This window comes from Pleuronectes platessa, chromosome 5 (assembly GCF_947347685.1).
Source record: "Pleuronectes platessa chromosome 5, fPlePla1.1, whole genome shotgun sequence".
NCBI lineage: Eukaryota > Metazoa > Chordata > Actinopteri > Pleuronectiformes > Pleuronectidae > Pleuronectes > Pleuronectes platessa.
The window spans coordinates 24,637,332-24,658,453 of record NC_070630.1 but is presented as its reverse complement, the minus strand read 5'-3'; the positions used below and the strand labels follow the sequence as shown (position 1 = coordinate 24,658,453).

The 21,122-nt window shown below is 44.8% G+C and overlaps 1 pseudogene; it reads left to right on the top strand.

The window, feature by feature from the left end:
* Positions 1–395: 395 nt before the first annotated feature.
* LOC128440802 (TRPM8 channel-associated factor homolog) overlaps positions 396–21,122 on the top strand; it is a 36,759-nt pseudogene continuing 16,032 nt past the window's right edge.

Sequence of the window (21,122 nt, the reverse complement as noted above, 5' to 3'; positions counted from 1 at the left end):
GCTTAAATACCCACGCCCATACTGCTTCTCTCGTTTATATTGTCTCATCTGTTCGATAAGATATATGTTGCATGAGAGTGGCTCTCTTGAAAACCGTCTGATGTCTGCAGCAGTCTGATTATACAAGCAGAAACTTTTTTACAATTGATTATTTTCTTTCTTTCCTTCTTTCGTCTCAGTAATTATTGCAAACTCTTTGGCCTCTGTTGAAACCAAGACAAAAGTACGTTATAGCCTTTTGTCTCCAGTTGTAAGTTGAAATTGACTTTGTAATGGATCATATTTCTTTTCCCCCACAGTACAGACCAACTAGTGTCATATGTTATCAAAGTCAGTATTGTGTCTGAGTCAACTCTTTTCCTGTTTTTCTGTCGGTTTTCAGAGCATCAAACTTTCTCACCATGTCCAACCAGACCATGCAAAACCACCATGAAGGGGCCTACATGTCTCTGATGAGAGGCTTGAAAGAGCTGGACATCCGTGGCCCAAGTGTTCCCAGCGAACTGGTTCTGACTGGAGACCATGCCTTTCCTTTGGCAATGAACAGCAAAGGCCAGGTCCCGATGGCTGCGTCTCTGTACGGCAGTGGAAGGGTTGTAGTTCTGGGTCATGAGAGTTACCTGTGGACCCTCCCAGCTCTTGTAGAGAATGCTCTGATCTGGCTGAGAGGAGATGGATCCGATAACCTGTCTGTAGGGATCATCAAAATGTTATGTCAGTCGCTGAGAACCTCAGCAAATCCAGCTTCCAAGCCAAAGTGGTGGGAGCCTTTAGTGATAATCTGGGGGTTGGTGTGTATGTGACAGATGCCTACAGTGTGGGTGCACACAAGCAGGATCTAGTGGCATTCATGAAAGCTGGAGGAGGAGTGTTGATAGCAGGTCAGGCGTGGAGCTGGGCTGCAAGTCACCCAAAAGAAAACACACTGCTTGTGTTTGAAGGGAACAAGTTTTCTGGTGTGGCAGGAATCTACTTCTCTGATCATCAGGCTGAGGCAGAGTACCTGCCTGTCTATCCTAAAATCCCATCCTCCTGGATGGCTGTAGTGTGAGTGAATACACTTATCGATTATTGCACATTTAGAAAGATTTCACTTTGTAAAGAGACAACTCTTATTTGAAAAGTTTCTGCACATTTATTACATTTTTAACAATAATGAAGCTAACACTGAAGCTATTACCGAATTGTTTTCATTATATTATGATACCAATTTATGTTAAAATATATTAATCATAGTAAATAAATATTATTATTATTCATCCTTTAACCTTTTTGGTCAAGAAAAACAGTATGATTTAAAACAGTCACTGGTGCTTTTCAAAAATTCTATATCTCACTATAACTTTTATAAATATCTTGTTTACTTCTCCCCCTTTCAAATACAGAAACAGAAAAGATTTTGGGTTTTTAGTTCTTACTTGATCTGATAATCAACAATTAAATTTAATTAATCACTAAAGCTATTTGCTGCAATAATTTTTGGATAGATTCGTGATAAAGGCAAATTTTATTTTTATAGAAAAAATTAATTATTAAAAATAATAATATTCGGAAGTAATATTACATAACTGGCTGTTTGTTAAGGTAATAATTATTTGTTAGGATGCTTAAAGTGTAACTTTACCATTCCCTGGTTATTTTTGTCTTCAATGCATGTCACCATTTGTAAAAAATAGAACTATATAGAACTATATAAAGTAAATTATATATCGTATTTGTATAATTTAATATGCTCGATGGCACTGAACTAAAATCAAAGAACCAACATTTTGTTTAAATTATACTAGGATTACCTGCAGTTCTATGTCTGTGCCAAATCTCAGTCAACATACATTTTCCGATCTAATATTAGGTCAATGTGACCTTGACCTTCAACCACCTTCTCAATTCATTCTTGAGTTGAATTTAATGTTTGTACTAAATTTGAAGAAATTCACCAGAATGGGTTGGATAACCCGAAAAACATAATTTCTCTGCCCCATGGCTGTTGCCGGCACAGATGCATAAAGAAGATAACACTTAGCAGTTACTTTAATCCTATGATTTTCTGAATCTTTAATTTGCATATCGTCTCCCCCCTTTCAAATACAGAAACAGAGAGGATTTTGAGGATGACTTGGAGTTCTTACTCAAGGGGGTTTCAGAGTTCGACCTCCCAGAGGGAGCGGCACTTTCAGAGGTTCTGGTCCATGGCCCTCTTGCCTTTTCCATTGGGACCACAGAGAATGGAAAGGCGTTCCTGGCAGGAACCTACTATGGACAGGGACGGGTCATTTTGATTTCACATGAAGGACTTCTTGCACGAGAGGTACAAAGTCTACATTAACGATTTGACTTATAATTTCTGCCTTCTTAAGTCAAAATGAGCATATGATGAGAATTTTCTCAATAAGTGCAGGTATACATTATCATTTGTGGATAGTATTATATTTTTGAGACAGTAGATATAATTATTTTCCAATTCTATCTTGTTAAATGTTTTTAGTCCCCAGCAGTTTAATGTCTCGAATGCTTATCAATGTTGATTAACTACTGTTTCTGTTTTGAAATAATTCTTCTCATAACAGCCAATGACGCAATTTTGGAGTAATGCCGTTCACTGGTTGGATGGAGGCCGGAATGGGGTCATTGGGGTATTGCACGATCAAGCCTTAGGAATCCTCAGCAAGTCAGGGTTAAAGTGTGAGAAGACAAACTTCAGGAAAGACCTGAGTGTATTCGTGTGCACAGCATACAGCGGTGATCACATGGAGGATATCCAGAACTTTGTGGCAGAGGGAGGAGGCCTTCTGATTGGTGGACATGCCTGGTACTGGGCACACACACACTCTGGACAAAACCCATTAACAGAATTTGCAGGTACGATAATGCATCACCTGCACAGTTCATGATATAATAACACAATGCATCCTATCTGTTAAAGGTACTGCTGTACAAATCTACATGTAGTTGTTTTAACTCATATCAGACACAACACAAAACTATTCCAATTACATCCTCCTATAATTGAGAGACACAATTGCAGCCCTTTTGACATAAGCAAACAAACACACACACACACACACACACACACACACACACACACACACACACACACACACACACACACTTTGGGTGAGAGACAGGGTATACCCTGGACAGGTTACCAGCCCATTGCAGGTCAGACACACCTATGGTAATTTCTCTCTGAATGTCTAAAGACTGTGGGAGGAAACTGGAGAATCTGTAGAAAACGCACACTGAAAAAGTGAGAAGATGCAAACTCCACACAGATAGAACTCTGTTGGGTATAACAGCACTGTGCAGTGCAAAGGATGGTGCGGAGGAAGGCTAACGTGTCTCGCCCTCTCCCACAGCTCTGCTCTTTTTTTATATTTTTTCTATCTTTCTGTTATTTATTCTACTTTATTTTGCATTGTGCACTCCGGTAAAGCGAGCCCTATCATCATATATGATAGAGAACAACTTCTGTCCATCGGGTTGACGGTAAAAAACACTTTTTCACCACCACCAACAACAAAAAAAGGAGACTACCCATGGTGCGGCTTACCTGCGGTACCTGGAACTCGGAGGCGACGACAAAGGAAAAGAGGGTCGCGGGCCGGCTTCCTGGTCCGGCTGAGGAAACGTGAAAACCGGCCTCCTCTACCGAGCATTCTTCTGGCTAATGTCCAGTCCCTGGACAACATGCTGGACGAACTTCGTAGCAGGATGACATTTCAACGGGACATTAAAATTTGTAACGTGTTGGTTTTCCGTAGTCTTGGCTCGACCCCTCGATCCTGGACTCCACCATTGTTCTCGAGGGTGTCTCCATTCACCGCCAGGACCGGACAACAAACTCAGGTATGAGCAAGGGAGGAGGTGTCTGCTTCATGGTGAACAATCTGTGGTGCTCGGATGTGAGGATTATTTCTCCGGGCTGTTCTCCGGACCTGGAGCACCTCATGATCAGATGCCGGCCTAATATACCCGAAGGAGTTTACAGCGGTCGTTATAACAGCAGTGTACATTCCGCCACACGCCAACACTAACCAGGCACTGGACGAGTTGCATACAGTTATCGACAGGGCAGAGACATCACGGCCTGAGGCCAAGATGAGGAAAGTCCTGCCGAGATACTACCAGTACATCAGCTGGACCATGTTTACACTCCCTTCCGGGGTGCGTATAAGGCCCTTCCCCGCCCAGAATTCGGCAAATCAGAACATGTCTCAGTTCTGCTGCTGCCTTCCTATAGGCAGAAACTCAGGCGTGACAGACCGGTGACTCGGACCATTCAGCGGTGGACCGACCAATCAGACTCGGCTCTACAGGACTGCTTCAGCACAGTGGTGCGTGTTCCAAGATGATGACATCAACACGTACACGGACGCGGTCATCTGCTACTTTAGCAAATGCATCGATGACGTTGTACCCAGGATTTCTGTATGAACATTTCCAAACCAGAAGCCCTGGATTAATGGGGACGTCCATGCTAAACTTAAAGCACGGACTGCTGCCTACATCTCAGGGGATCTGAAGGAATACAGGAAATCCAGGCACGCGCTCCAGAGTGCTATTAGCAGTGCTAAGAGACTCTACAGGGACAAAGTGGAGTCCCATTACAAGGGCTCCAATACTAGGAACATGTGGGCCGGACTGAGAACCATCAGAGACTACAAAGCGAAAACCAGAAGTGCTGATTTAGTGTCTGCATCTCTCCCAGAGGATCTGAACACTTTTTATGCACGCTTTGAGAGTAACTCCCCGGCTGTGGAGATCGAAGAGGCCCAGGAAGACCGCTGCCCCCCCCGTCATATCCAGGGCAGACGTCTGGAGATCCCTTAACCAGGTCAACACCCGCAAGGCACCTGGACCTGAAGGGATCCCCGGCCGAGCTCTCAAAGTGTATGCAGATCAGCTGGCAGATGTTTTCACAGACATCTTCAACCTGTCACTGCTCCAGTCTGTAGTCCCCGCATGTTTTAAGAAGACCATCATTGTCCCTGTTCCCAAGAAAACTAAAATCCTCTGCCTGAACGACTACCGCCCAGTAGCACTCACTTCCATCATCATGAAGTGTTTTGAGCGGCTGGTCCAACCATTCATCACCTAATCCCTCCCTGACTCTCTGGTCCCTCTTCAGTTCGCCTACAGGCCAAATAGGTCAACTGCAGATGCCATCTCCCTCACCCTCCACACTGCCCTCTCCCACCTGGACCAGAGGGACACTTATGTGAGAATGCTGTTCATCGACTACAGTTCAGCATTCAACACCATAGTGCCCCTGAAGCTCGTCACCAAGCTCAGAGACCTTGGGCTCAACATCGCCCTCCGTGAGTGGATCCTGAACTTCCTGACGGGCAGACCACAGGCGATGCGGTTCGGCAGCACCACATCTTCCACCCTGACTCTCAACACCGGTGCCCCCCAGGGCTGCGTGCTCAGTCCTCTCCTGTACTCCCTGTTCATGCAAGACTGCGTGGCCACCCACAGCTCCAACACCATCGTCAAGTTTGCTGATGACACCACTGTCATAGGCCTGATCACCGGCGACGATGAAAAGGCCAACAGAGAGGAGGTCAGAGCCCTGACATCTTGGTGCCAGGACAACAACCTCCATCTCAACGTCGGCAAAATGAAGGAGCCGATCGTGGACTACAGGAAGAGACGAGGAGAAGAATGCGCCCCCCTTTCCATCAACGGGACCACGGTGGACCACGCAGACTCCACCAGGAAGACGGCCAGGCAGCGACTCTTCTTCCTCCGCAGGCTGCGGAAGCTCCACATGGATGACAGGATTCTCTGCAACTTCTACAGGTGCACCATAGAGAGCATCCTGACTGGCTGCCTGGTATGGCAGCTGCACCGCCCTGAGCTGTAAGGCTTTACAGAGGGTGGTGAAGTCTGCCCAGCACATCACCAGGACGGCGCTACCATCAATGGAGGACCTCTATACCCAGCGGTGCAGGAAGAAGAGCAACCGGATTATTAAAGACCCCTTTCACCCCAGCAATAAAGATTTTTGCCTGCTGCCGTCTGGCCGACGGTACCGCAGAATCCGGGGCCCGCACCACCAGGCTCAGAGACAGTTTCATCCCCCAGGCCATAAGACTTTTAAACTCCATGGCATATTTGCACTATTGCACAAAATTGCACTACTGTTTTTTCTTTCTTCAGCTGTATATATATATATATATATATATATATATATATATATATATATATATATATATATATATATATTTAGCTATATATATTTTATTTCATATTTTACATTTTTGATATTCTATTTTACACTTTTTTATTTAAATTTTGTTTTTTTAATTCTTGAGCATTGCTAGAAGAGAGCCTATGACTCAAGCATGTCACTGCCAGCAACTGCTTAAATGTTAACTCTGTGCATTTGATGATAAAATTCTTGAATCTTGAATCTTGAATCTCACCTTGCTGCATATTAATTGTTGCAAGAACAGAGAGGCAGCACAGGTAAAGCATACACAGAGAGGAGAGTCCCCTTTCTGGATGCCTGCATGGTTACAAGCGTGATGTTCATCATGAGACATCACCTTCTTTAAAAGAACATTGAAAAGCTGCAAGCAAGGAGGTTTCAGAAGGTATAGAGCCATTTAATAAGCATTTCTTAAATAAACTTATTGGGGCTATAAAGTTTCAGCCAGCTGTTGGTTCAATGACAATATAGCTGTTTAATGCAGCAGAATATATTTGATGACAAGCAAAGTCAAATGAGTACTGGACAGTTTATTAACTCTTAATGACAAGCCAATTACCCACAGAATCAATCGAATCAAGAAACCTGCGTAAACGGCAGCTCAGAGAGGCTTCTGAACCTGAGGAAACAGCAGGCTTGGAATTGGGTGGTTGGAAATGCACAAGGATCCTCACAACATTGCAGGGGAGCTGAATTGCTGCAGAGCAGAGACAGGATTGAGCTTGATACTGTTGGTTCAACATTGTAGAAGACCAGATGGCTGACTTGTAGCACTTTTAAATATCCCCAAAAAATACTCAGACAGACAAGGTATCTTCATTTTGCCAATGGGCATGCATGTTTGTCTAATATTTGAGATAATCCTGTATAATCTAAATGTAGAAGTTACTAAATATCACATCTACAAACTGTTACAGAAGATTACCTCTGCTCCAATGTTTTTCAGGGAACAAGATCTTGAACAAAATGGGCTTGAGCCTGTTGGGAGAAATAATCAGTGGTGGTGTATACAAGGCCCCTGTAGCCAGCCAGGCCATCAAAGACACCTACCACTTCCGCCACCTTTTACACACACCGCTTTGCTGGACATGTCACCAAAGGAGAACAACTTATCAAGCATGAGGAGGAATGTCTGAAAAAGCTGAGCACGGACTGTTCCACCTACTTGACCATGAAAGATTATGACAGCTACTCCTATGCACAGGTCCTGTCCACCCTCACTGATATCATATTGAAGTCGGGCATGCCACAGGTGAGTAGATAAAACAGTGCTTATTTATAGAATTTTCCAATAAAGTAGCACAAATATTTTTTGACTTTTTTGGATATTGAACTTTGCCAAAGCATTATACTAGTAATCTCATACATCATATGATGTATGTAATGGTTAAGGTACAGCTATCAAGCAGCCAGTTGATAAAGAACAACTGTGATGTCCTGTCATTTTAGTTTGTTAATTTTAGTCTCATCAGTGTATTTTCTGTTTCCTGTTTTATTTTGTGTGTGGTTTCTATCTTCACTTCCTTTCGGGGATTGTCTTCCCAGTCCTCATGTGTTTCACCTGTGGTTAATTGCTCCTGCCTTCCCTCTGTTTCTCTATTTAAGCCCCTGTGTTCCCCAAGCCCTTTGTCGGTTCGTACTCGTTGTTGTCTACTCCTTTCCACACGTGTCAGATATGGTTTGTCTGTTTCTGCTGTCTCGACCTGCTTCCTTGTTCTTCTTGCGCTTTGTCGCCAGAACTTACCTGCTAGTGTTAGTGATTTGTTTTTGTCTTGTTTAAAGCCTTTTCTTATATTGTATACCTTTTTTGTTTGTAACCTCTGCATCCTGGGTCCATCTCCTCCACCAAACCGTAACAGAACGAACCGACCAAACTATGGACCCAGCAGAGGTTAATTTATTTTTTGAAAGAGTTTATTATTTTGATTTTCTGATGTCTGAGCTGGAGGAATGATCCCCAGACCCTGCGGAGACCCTGAGGGAGATCTTGGTAGTGAAGGCCTGGCTGAAGGATCGACCGTGGGTGAGCCACACCGTGCCATACCTCCCGGAGGTGCAGGAGAGGTTGAGGAAGCTGCGCAGCCATACAGTCCCTTCCTCTAACCCGTTTTTTGGAACCCGCCTGGCTTTTGGTGGACCCCGCAGCCTGCAGCAGAGGTCTGCGGTTGGTGGCAGAGGTCGGAGCAGTGCCCCAGCATCTCTAAGGCCAGCTCGCAGGCTCCAGCCCCAGCCGTAGTCCTGTACGCTGGAAGCGGCAGGGCCTTTTGGGGACCCCGCAACCTCAAGGGGTTTCCTGTGGCGGGTTGCGGACGTTGGAGAGGGGGGATCCACAGCAGAAGCCAATCCCTCCAGCAGCATGCTCACAGGGACCAGCCACCTCCAGTCCCGACAGTGTGGCAGTCCCTTGCTCCGCGCCGGAGGCTCTCGGCTGATGTCCCCTGTGTTTTGGCGTCGGAGATCCTCACACCGGCGTTGGCTCCAGTGCCTGCTCCGCGCCGGATGCTCCCAGCTGATGTCTCTCGTTCTCCGACGTCAGTGGTCCTCACAGCGGCGTCTGCTCCAGCACCTGCTCCGGTCCCAGCTCCGCGCCGGAGGCTCCCAGCTGATGTCTCTCGTTCACCGACGTCAGTGGTCCTCACAGCGGCGTCTGCTGCAGCACCTGCTCCGGTCCCAGCTCCACGCCGGAGGCTCCCAGCTGATGTCTTGCGTTCTCCGACGTCAGTGGTCCTCACAGCGGCGGCTTTCCCAGTCCCTGCTCCAGTGCCTGCTCCACGCCGGAGGCTCTCGGCTGACGTCCCCTGTGTTTCGGCGTCGGAGATCCTCACACCGGCGTTGGCTCCAGTCCCTGCTCCACGGCGGAGGTTCCCGTCTGATGTCTCTTCTCTTCTGACGTCAGAGGTCCTCACAGCGGCGTCGGCTCCAGTCCCTGCTCCGCGCCGTCGGCTCCCAGCTGATGTCTGTCACTCTCTGACGTCAGAGGTACTCACCCCAGCATCGGCTCCAGTCCCTGCTCTGCGGCGGCTTCCGGCGGGCGTCTCTGCTCTGCAGGCGTCAGAGGTCCTCGAGGCACCTGCTCCGGTCCCTGCCCCAAGCTGGGGTTTCCCGGCCGGCTTGTCACCTCTTCCGGCGTCTCAGGTCCCTGCGGAGTCTGCTCCGGTCCCTGTCCTGCGCCTGAGTTTCCCCAGCGACGTCACAGCGGTTCCGGCATCAGATGTCCGAGCTGCTGCAGCTCCGTTTTCAGCACCAAGTCAGGGGCTGAGGGCTGCGCCGCGGTGCTCATTACATGTGGAGCCTCTGAACCCGGCCCTTGAGTGGCTACGGTGCCGTCTTCCTGGGATTATGTACTCTGTCCCTGACCGGCCTCCGGGCCGCCCTCCCGAGCCTAAGAACTCTGTCCCTGAGCGGCCACGGCGCCGCCCTCCCAAGTCTCAGAACTCTGTCCCTGAGCGGCTAAGGCGCCGCCCCCACGAGCCTCAGAACTCTGTCCCTGAGCGGCTAAGGCGCCGCCCCCACGAGCCTAAGAACTCTGTCCCCGAGCGGCCACGGTGCCGCCCTCCCGAGCCTAAGAACTCTGCCCTTGAGCGGCCACGGCGCCGTCCTCCCGGGCCTCTGTGCTCAGCCCCGGAGCGGCCACGGAGCCGTCGGCTTGAGACCCTGGGCACCTCCCCGATTCTCTCCTCCGGTTCTCCCCTCCTCCCACCCGTCTCGGTTATGGGCCGTCTGGGATCCAGTCCTTGAGGGGGGGGTACTGTGATGTCCTGACATTTTAGTTTGTTAATTTTAGTCTCATCAGTGGATTTTCTGTTTCCTGTTTTATTTTGTAGTATCTTGTAGTATCTGTCCCTTGTGTGTGGTTTCTATCTTCACTTCCTTTCGGTGATTGTCTTCCCAGTCCTCATGTGTTTCACCTGTGGTTAATTGCTCCTGCCTTCCCTCTGTTTCTCTATTTAAGCCCCTGTGTTCCCCAAGCCCTTTGTCAGTTAGTACTCGTTGTCTACTCATTTCCACACGTGTCAGATATGGTTTGTCTGTTTCTGCTGTCTCGACCAGCTTCTCCTGCTTCCTTGTTCTCTGTGCGCTTTGTCGCCAGAACTTGCCTGCTAGTCTTAGTGTTTTGTTTTTGTCTTGTTTAAAGCCTTTTCTTATATTGTATACCTTTTTTGTTTGTAACCTCTGCATCCTGGGTCCATCTCCTCCACCAAACCGTAACAACATTGTTAACTATATTTATTGTCTTTCGAGGTGTGTGAAGGATGTCCTGTGAAGAGCCCCAAACACCAACTTCTCCTCAGTGTGGGGACAGAGGTGTACAAAGTTTGCCCGGATCCCGATGCTCTCCTGCCCTACCTCATTAAGGATAATCATTTGATGCCAGTTATCTATAACCACAGGATCAAGCTTAATGTTAACACAGCAGGTCAGACTTGTATACAATATGTGCACACAGATCTCACTGTTATTATATTTGTTTAACTAAACCAAGACAACCTCATTAAAAACAGACAACACAAATGGAGAATAAATTAAAAGAGCTTACTCTAAAGCATAGGGAACCCACATTTCAAGATTTCAGGTTCGTAACCAGGAAAGTTAAGTTAAAAATAATGACATCTCATGGAATCTGTCTCCACTGCTTCCTTTGTCAAATATGAGGTGATAGAGGGTAATTTGGACTAGTATTCACTGACCTGTACAAGAGCACAGTACTTTGTAACAGTGTCATTAGCATTAAATCAAAATGAGCCTAGGTCACATTTTGACCCAGAAATTGATTTAAACATTGAATAAAGGTTTACCTATGGAGCTGCTTGGTACAGCCTTTCTCCTAATAACAAGAATGCTGAAATGTCTCTTGTATATATTTTTTAATGCAAATACCACAGAATGTGACCTTTGCTCTCTCTCTCTCTGTGTGTGTGTGTCTCAGAATTGGAGGAGTGGATCAGTACAGGTCTCTACCTCTCACCTGGAATGAAGACCTACATGACCATACCAGCAGACATAGTCAACAATGGATGGAAGGTAAAGTCTACACAATCTAGTGCAAGTGGATAGTAAAATGAAGATTTTTAGAATCAAAACGAAATCTGATAAAGCAATACAAATCCTTAATAGCTATCACATGAAGCAGGTGTGTCTTGTACGCAGTAGGACTGGTAACGACTGTTGGCAGTCATGCATCAAACAATATAGTTACTGCTCCACAGTCCTGTTTTCAAAGCAGCAAAACATATTCCTTGTCATCCTCAGATCCAGATAGGCTGTCAAACAGACAGGCTGAATCATGCAGAGTTGAAGAGAGCACCAAGTGTTCATGAACAATTTCCCATAACCACAGAGATGATGCAGGTGTACAACCTCTGGGGTGGACTCCTCTACGTGGTGGCCCCACCCAAAGCAAAAGTGGAGGGGGTACATGTCACAGTGCAGATGGGTGTATCTGTGCCATATTATAAATGTGGTGAGTACGTGTTGTTTGGAGCTATGCTATATGTTTGCTGATGTGTGTGTGTGTGGGATAACTATGGTTGTTCTGGGACTCAGAGCAACATAGAGTAAGATAATTTAATTTAAAATGTTCTTATTATGTCCTTATAGTTCTCATTAAACATCTCTTGTTTGCTGAGACAATTTCAGTGTTGTGACCTTGATTGAGCAAGTGTCCATTTAAAACTTACCTCACCCTTCTTTGTGCCACGTTAACTCTTACAGGGGACATGGACTTGGGTCAAATGAACAATAAATACACTTTTAAAATATCCATAAGGATCGGAACACAGCTACTCCATTGTCCTCTCGTCAGGTTGCTATTTACTTATTAGATGCTCAAACTGACAGATTTATTTCATTAGCCTCCGCTTTTCATGGACCTTTTGCATTGTTTCATCATTGTTTTAATGGAGATTTACAGTTCTATGGACCATTACTGACAATCCCTAGCCTGGATGCCAGATGAACTTAGCCACGCCCACAACATTTGAGGTCGGGAAGTTCGGTCTAGAGTCGCTCCATTGGAGAGAAATTATGCCCGGTTCGAAAGTGACTGGACCAATCAGATTGTCAGGGCGGACTTTATACGATGATGGACAGATGATCAACGGTAACGTAATCAACCACGTCATCAAAGTGCGCTTGGGTTGAATTTGTTTTCAACAAACATGCCTGCCACTCGAGAGCTGAGATGTGTAGATGCTGCCATTGAGTCTGTTTTAGAAGACATCGACGGCGCATTCATTTTGAAAGAGGAACAGAGAACTCTGAGGCCGCGCTAATCCCTATCGTGCCGGCGCTTGGGCTGTTCACACCGGACACTGAAGTGACGCTGAACCGCCGGGCAGCACTAATAATATCACCCATTGATCCAGTAGTATTCAAGCATATACTTAATTGTTGCTCCAACATTAAGCAACAGCGTCCCAACATTTGTCTTTCTTGTTCCGAGGATCATACAACTCACTGCTCTTCTCCACTTTAATTATTAATTTGATGTCATCCATGTTGAAGAACTTCTCCGCTGTTTGCTCCGTTAAATGTCGGGTGTCGAGGGTAAATTAAGTATTCTCCACTCAAGCCTATGTGGAGAATACGTAGCCCCCCTCCCTCTCTTTTTATCTTTATCACTGCTTGTGGGGCTGTAGTGGATGGGCAGAGGGGGACATTTAATAATGTCATTGGTAAAATTAAAACTCCAGGACAACAGAAGGGGACTTCAAAGTATGGGATGCATATTCGATCATTTATATCATATAAAATATGTAATCAATATCGTTTAAAATCATTTTTCAGTGAGTTTCCTGGTGTGATACGCTCGCGTCAAGCGCAAAAAATAGACTCGACGCCGAAACGATCTCTGCACGGCGCTAGGCAGCCTTGGTACTGCTCGGCGCTTCAGCCTCTGGTGTGACCCGCACAGAGGTTTAACATGGGAGTGGATGGAAGCCAGCTGTTATTTAAGGCTTAGCTGCGCTTCGGCGTCGCCTCAGCGTCCGGTGTGAACCCGGCGTTAGTAAAAAACCCACAATGAGTCGCTTAACATAGGTCACATACTACGTTGCTCTGATTGGTTGTAGGTCTATCCAATTGAGACGAGGCATTTTTTTTTCTGGTTCGGTTGAAACACGCCCAATGGAGCGGTATCAGACTCACATTCTGACTAAAATTGTGAGTATGGCAACGTCAGGCTAGACAATCCCTTGACGTTTTCAAGCAGTCTAGAAAACCATGAACGGTCACCTTATAGATGTCACATAATGTTAATAATTCAAAACCAACGTTCGAATAGCCCTACTTCGTTTTCTTCAGGTGTGACAACAGCAGCAGAGTGGTCCTTGTTGCGCAATGCTCCCTCACCCTGGGCCGAGTTGGAATTTTTTACAACATCATCCTTACTGTGCCATCAAATGTGGTTCGGGACCTGGATCGCCCTGACGAGTTGGCAGCGCTCTGGAATGAAATGATGAGGGCCATTGCTGACCTGGCTGCAAAACCACACAAATTTCCCCGCAAAGAACGCTTTGTAGCAGACGTGCAGATTTCCCACGGTAAGTGTATTTGAAATGGTAAAGGACTCCGTGAGAAATTGAGCAAGTAACAACTCATTATTGATAAAAAGCAGGGTACATCATGGACAGATCATTAGTCTATCATGGAGCAAAAACTGTCCTTTTAAAATTTTTTAAAGATTCAAATAGAGTTAGGGTTAGAGTGAGTGTTAATTGTGTTAATTTTAGTTTTGTGACATAACATACATTGAGACGTGTAGTTTGGTGAGACTGCATGCACAGCTAGTTAGGGCCCGAGCACCGAATGGTGAGAGGCCCTATTGAATCTGTAAGGATTTTTATTATTATTATTATTATTATTATTATTATTATTAGGGCCCGAGCACCGAATGGTGAGAGGCCCTATTGAATCTGTAAGGATTTTTATTATTAGGGCCCGAGCACCGAATGGTGAGAGGCCCTATTGAATCTGTAAGGATTTTTATTATTATTATTATTATTATTATTATTATTATTATTATTTCCCTTTGGGGGGCTTTTTCAGGGTCTAGACATGCTCAAAAAGTTATGAAACTTTGCAGGAAATTCAAGGTCTGCGGATATTTTAGTATTCTGGAGTAATTGGAATTGGGCGTGGCAAAATGGCTCTACAGCGCCCCCTGGAACCAGCCCCTAGGTTTCCACATAACGGATTTTCATCAAAATCTGGATATAGGTGTATCGTGACCAGTCATGAAAAAAAGTCTCATGGAGCATTATGAAAAACGCAACAGGAAGTCCGCCATTTTGCTTTTAGTGGCCATTTTGGCAATATCCCACATTTTTACTTTTACGTACTTGTCCCAGGGCTTTCATCAGATCAACTTCAAATTCAGATGAGTGTCATCACAACAAGATGGAGATAAAAAATGATTGAGGGATTTTTTTTTTATCACACCGTGTGACCGTGGCATGGCGTTAAAAATTGGTTACACGCCATCAAAACACGGGCATCTGTATCTCGGACATACATGTTCCAATCAAGTCCAAACTAGACATGTAAAACAATAGTCCCCGCCTGATGACATCTATGCATAAATGATGACTTAAAACCGCAGCGCCCCCTGGTGGCAACAGGAAATGTCTTGTTTTTTGCTTGTCTTACACTTGGATGAATTTCTCCTCATCCACTGACCTCAACCATGTCAAACTGTATCAAATGGGTCCCAAGACATTGACAATGAAGACATAAGATTACCGTGACTTTTCGTCAAACGCCATATGAATGGCGTGGCATTAAAGTTCATCAACTCGCCGTGAAACACGAAATTGCTGTAACTTCAGTGTTCATGATTCTATCTCTCTCAAACTACATGTGTGTAACAACAGCCCCCCCCTGAAGATATTCATATGGTTTTAAGAAATGGGCGTGGCAAAAAAACTGACCAGCGCCCCCTATAGGGCAACCCCGGCACTACGATGGCCGACATTTATACAAATCTATCGGGACATGTGTCGTTTCATAACAAACAAAAAAATATCTTGGATAGGTATGCTTGACCAAACAGGGAGGCCGCCATTTTGGATTAAGTGGCCATTTTTTTTCCATATTCCACATTTTTACTTGATGCACTTGTCCCAGGGCTTTCATCAGATTAACTTCAAATTAAGATCAGTGCCATCACAACAAGATGGAGATAAAAAGTGATTAAGAGATTGACCTTTCGTCACACCGTGTGACCGTGGCGTGGCGTCTTGAGTTTGATTAAACGCCATCAAAACACGAGGTTCTGTATCTCGGACATACATTGTCCAATCGAGTCCAAACTAGACATGTAAGACAAGGGTGCCATCCTGATGACATCTACACAGAAATTATGACTTGAAATTACAGCGCCCCCTGGTGGCTACAGGAAGTGACATGTTTTATACTTTGATGAACTGCTCCTGGCTGACTTACAATATACAGCTCAAATCAGATCAGTCAAGTCATTAGATCATGGTCAGAATTGTGACGTTTCCTCAAACCGTGTAAACATTGATGTGCGGCGAAGGATTTTCCTTCGCCAAAGGACACGATGTTATCATAAGTCCACTGTGCATTGTCCTATCACTACCAAACTTCTGTCACATGATAAGAGTACAAGCCTGAACAGCTCTATGTGTCAATATTTCCTCATTGTCATAGCGCCACCTACTGATTCGCCAGGAAACAGGAAGTACTTTGTTAATCCACTCTGCATTATCCAACCGGCTCCAAACTACTGACCTATGATCACAATACTGATCTGAACAGCTCCACATATAAATATTAGTTCAGGGTCAGAGCGCCACCTACTGATCAGTGTGAAAATTAAGTTGTGTTAACATTGTCCGATTGACACAAAATTGCTCACGCTACATCAGAGCGCCTACATGAACAGATATATATGTCTGTGCGTAATAATAGTGATGGCGCCACCTACTGGCAAACCTACTGCCGCAGAGCGCAAAACGCATTTAACGTGGAGAAGTGCATGCTCGATCGATGATGTGCGCTTGGTCATCGATCGCTCTCTCCACCGACCGCAACAGGCTTCAACGTGCGGGTGCTCGGGCCCGCAAGTGCTACAACGTAGCCCTAGTTATTATTATTAGGGCCCGAGCACCGAATGGTGAGAGGCCCTATTGAATCTGTAAGGATTTTTATTATTATTATTATTATTATTATTATTATTATTATTATTTCCCTTTGGGGGGCTTTTTCAGGGTCTAGACATGCTCAAAAAGTTATGAAACTTTGCAGGAAATTCAAGGTCTGCGGATATTTTAGTATTCTGGAGTAATTGGAATTGGGCGTGGCAAAATGGCTCTACAGCGCCCCCTGGAACCAGCCCCTAGGTTTCCACATAACGGATTTTCATCAAAATCTGGATATAGGTGTATCGTGACCAGTCATGAAAAAAAGTCTCATGGAGCATTATGAAAAACGCAACAGGAAGTCCGCCATTTTGCTTTTAGTGGCCATTTTGGCAATATCCCACATTTTTACTTTTACGTACTTGTCCCAGGGCTTTCATCAGATCAACTTCAAATTCAGATGAGTGTCATCACAACAAGATGGAGATAAAAAATGATTGAGGGATTTTTTTTTTATCACACCGTGTGACCGTGGCATGGCGTTAAAAATTGGTTACACGCCATCAAAACACGGGCATCTGTATCTCGGACATACATGTTCCAATCAAGTCCAAACTAGACATGTAAGACAATAGTCCCCGCCTGATGACATCTATGCATAAATGATGACTTAAAACCGCAGCGCCCCCTGGTGGCAACAGGAAATGTCTTGTTTTTTGCTTGTCTTACACTTGGATGAATTCCTCCTCATCCACTGACCTCAACCATGTCAAACTGTACCAAATGGGTCTCAAGACATTGATAATGAAGGCATAAGATAACTGTGCCTTTTCGTCAAACGCCATATGAATGGCGTGGCATTAAAGTTCATCAACTTGCCGTGAAACACGAAATTGCTGTAACTTCAGTGTTCATGATTCTATCTCTCTCAAACTACATGTGTGTAACAACAGCCCCCCCCTGAAGATATTCATATGGTTTTAAGAAATGGGCGTGGCAAAAAAACTGACTAGCGCCCCCTATAGGGCAACCCCGGCACTACGATGGCCGACATTTATACAAATCTATCGGGACATGTGTCGTTTCATAACAAACAAAAAAATATCTTGGATAGGTATGCTTGACCAAACAGGGAGGCCGCCATTTTGGATTAAGTGGCCATTTTTTTTCCATATTCCACATTTTTACTTGATGCACTTGTCCCAGGGCTTTCATCAGATTAACTTCAAATTAAGATCAGTGCCATCACAACAAGATGGAGATAAAAAGAGATTAAGAGATTGACCTTTCGTCACACCGTGTGACCGTGGCGTGGCGTCTTGAGTTTGATTAAACGCCATCAAAACACGAGGTTCTGTATCTCGGACATACATTGTCCAATCGAGTCCAAACTAGACATGTAAGACAAGGGTACCATCCTGATGACATCTACACAGAAATTATGACTTGAAATTACAGCGCCCCCTGGTGGCTACAGGAAGTGACATGTTTTATACTTTGATGAACTGCTCCTGGCTGCTTTAAGATATACAGCTCAAATGAGCTCAGTCAAGTCATTGAATCAAGGTCAGAATTGTGACATTTCCTCAAACCATGTAAACATTGATGTTTGGCGAAGGATCATCCTTCGCCAAAGGACACGATGTTTTCATAAGTCCACTGTGCATTGTCCTATCACTACCAAACTTCTGTCACATGATAAGAGTACAAGCCTGAACAGCTCTATGTGTCAATATTTCCTCAGTGTCATAGCGCCACCTACTGATTCGCCAGGAAACAGGAAGTACTTTGTTAATCCACTCTGCATTATCCAACCGGCTCCAAACTACTGACCTATGATCACAATACTAATCTGAACAGCTCCACATATAAATATTAGTTTAGGGTCATAGCGCCACCTACTGATCAGTGTGAATATTAAGTTGTGTTAACATTGTCCGATTGACACAAAATTGCTCACGCTACATCAGAGCGCCTACATGAACAGATAAATAAATGTCTGTGCGTAATAATAGTGATGGCGCCACCTACTGGCAATCCTACTGCCGCAGAGCGCAAAACGCATTTATTGTGGAGAAGTGCATGCTCGATCGATGATGTGCGCTTGGTCATCGATCGCTCTCTCCACCGACCGCAACAGGCTTCAACGTGCGGGTGCTCGGGCCCGCAAGTGCTACAACGTAGCCCTAGTTAGGGCCCGAGCACCGAATGGTGAGAGGCCCTATTGAATCTGTAAGGATTTTTATTATTATTATTATTATTATTATTATTATTATTATTATTTCCCTTTGGGGGGCTTTTTCAGGGTCTAGACATGCTCAAAAAGTTATGAAACTTTGCAGGAAATTCAAGGTCTGCGGATATTTTAGTATTCTGGAGTAATTGGAATTGGGCGTGGCAAAATGGCTCTACAGCGCCCCCTGGAACCAGCCCCTAGGTTTCCACATAACGGATTTTCATCAAAATCTGGATATAGGTGTATCGTGACCAGTCATGAAAAAAAGTCTCATGGAGCATTATGAAAAACGCAACAGGAAGTCCGCCATTTTGCTTTTAGTGGCCATTTTGGTAATATCCCACATTTTTACTTTTACGTACTTGTCCCAGGGCTTTCATCAGATCAACTTCAAATTCAGATGAGTGTCATCACAACAAGATGGAGATAAAAAATGATTGAGGGATTTTTTTTTTATCACACCGTGTGACCGTGGCATGGCGTTAAAAATTGGTTACACGCCATCAAAACACGGGCATCTGTATCTCGGACATACATGTTCCAATCAAGTCCAAACTAGACATGTAAGACAATAGTCCCCGCCTGATGACATCTATGCATAAATGATGACTTAAAACCGCAGCGCCCCCTGGTGGCAGCAGGAAATGTCTTGTTTTTTGCTTGTCTTACACTTGGATGAATTTCTCCTCATCCACTGACCTCAACCATGTCAAACTGTATCAAATGGGTCCCAAGACATTGACAATGAAGACATAAGATTACCGTGACTTTTCGTCAAACGCCATATGAATGGCGTGGCATTAAAGTTCATCAACTCGCCGTGAAACACGAAATTGCTGTAACTTCAGTGTTCATGATTCTATCTCTCTCAAACTACATGTGTGTAACAACAGCCCCCCCCTGAAGATATTCATATGGTTTTAAGAAATGGGCGTGGCAAAAAAACTGACCAGCGCCCCCTATAGGGCAACCCCGGCACTACGATGGCCGACATTTATACAAATCTATCGGGACATGTGTCGTTTCATAACAAACAAAAAAATATCTTGGATAGGTATGCTTGACCAAACAGGGAGGCCGCCATTTTGGATTAAGTGGCCATCTTTTTTCCATATTCCACATTTTTACTTGATGCACTTGTCCCAGGGCTTTCATCAGATTAACTTCAAATTAAGATCAGTGCCATCACAACAAGATGGAGATAAAAAGTGATTAAGAGATTGACCTTTCGTCACACCGTGTGACCGTGGCGTGGCGTCTTGAGTTTGATTAAACGCCATCAAAACACGAGGTTCTGTATCTCGGACATACATTGTCCAATCGAGTCCAAACTAGACATGTAAGACAAGGGTGCCATCCTGATGACATCTACACAGAAATTATGACTTGAAATTACAGCGCCCCCTGGTGGCTACAGGAAGTTACATGTTTTATACTTTGATGAACTGCTCCTGGCTGATTTACAATATACAGCTCAAATCAGATCAGTCAAGTCATTAGATCATGGTCAGAATTGTGACGTTTCCTCAAACCGTGTAAACATTGATGTGCGGCGAAGGATTTTCCTTCGCCAAAGGACACGATGTTATCATAACTCCACTATGCATTGTCCTATCACTACAAAACTTCTGTCACATGGTCAGAGTCCAAGCCTGAACAGCTCTATGTGTCAATATTTCCTCAGTGTCATAGCGCCACCTACTGATTCGCCAGGAAACAGGAAGTACTTTGTTAATCCACTCTGCATTATCCAACCGGCTCCAAACTACTGACCTATGATCACAATCCTGAATAGAAAAGCTCCATATATGAATATTAGTTCAGGATCATAGCGCCACCTATTGATCAGTGTGAAAATTAAGTTGCGGAAACATTGTCCAATTGACACAAAATTTCTCACGCTACATCAGAGCGCCTACCTGAACAGATCTATATGTCTGTGCGTAATAATAGTGATGGCTCCACCTACTGGCAAACCTACTGCCGCAGAGCGCACAACGCATTTAACGTGGAGAAGTGCATGCTCGATCGATGATGTGCGCTTGGTCATCGATCGCTCTCTCCACCGACCGCAACAGGCTTCAACGTGCGGGTGCTCGGGCCCGCAAGTGCTACAACGTAGCCCTAGTTATTATTATTATTTCCCTTTGGGGGGCTTTTTCAGGGTCTAGACATGCTCAAAAAGTTATGAAACTTTGCAGGAAATTCAAGGTCTGCGGATATTTTAGTATTCTGGAGTAATTGGAATTGGGCGTGGCAAAATGGCTCTACAGCGCCCCCTGGAACCAGCCCCTAGGTTTCCACATAATGGATTTTCATCAAAATCTGGATATAGGTGTATCGTGACCAGTCATGAAAAAAAGTCTCATGGAGCATTATGAAAAACGCAACAGGAAGTCCGCCATTTTGCTTTTAGTGGCAATTTTGGCAATATCCCACATTTTTACTTTTACGTACTTGTCCCAGGGCTTTCATCAGATCAACTTCAAATTCAGATGAGTGTCATCACAACAAGATGGAGATAAAAAATGATTGAGGGATTTTTTTTTTATCACACCGTGTGACCGTGGCA